Raw genomic sequence first — 635 nt, forward strand, 5'->3', positions numbered from 1 at the left:
CCTTCTTGAGGGATTGGATTTGTGTCCTTATTTGCTGGCAATGCTTGCATTTTTCGAGTTCTTGTTCGTATTTTTGAATTTCTTGATTTAATGCGTTGTAGGCGAACTCCATTCCCTTGTCAATGTATCTGCAATAATATTTTTGTCACCCTTAATATATTCAATTTTTATTGGATATTGTAACAAAAATAATTGCCATCTTACCAATCGTCCATGATTATAATCAACTTTTAAGTTATATCGTATGAAACATGTTAAGTAACTTGAATCTGTCCTTAATGTAAATTCTTTGGGTAGTAAATCAATTTTCCATTTCTTAAGAGATTTAATTGCTGCTAGAGTTTCCCTTTCATGAATAGTATATCTCTGTTCTGTTGGAGTAAAAGTCCCTGAAATATACCTGCAAAGTAATTCCTTTGGGAGATATTTAGAATCTAGTGATTCTTTTTCTTGTTCCAAACTTTTTATAGCTGTCTTAGCTTTTAGACATCCTGACCAGGTTATGTCTGAAGCATCTGTTTCTACTATTAAGTAGTCATTTTCTTCTGGAATATAAAGTTCTGGAAGTTTTTCACATAATTCTTTAATTCTTTAAATTTGTATACTATCTTTTTCATCCCATTTCCATACTTTTT

Source organism: Arachis duranensis, chromosome 6 (assembly GCF_000817695.3).
Source record: "Arachis duranensis cultivar V14167 chromosome 6, aradu.V14167.gnm2.J7QH, whole genome shotgun sequence".
NCBI lineage: Eukaryota > Viridiplantae > Streptophyta > Magnoliopsida > Fabales > Fabaceae > Arachis > Arachis duranensis.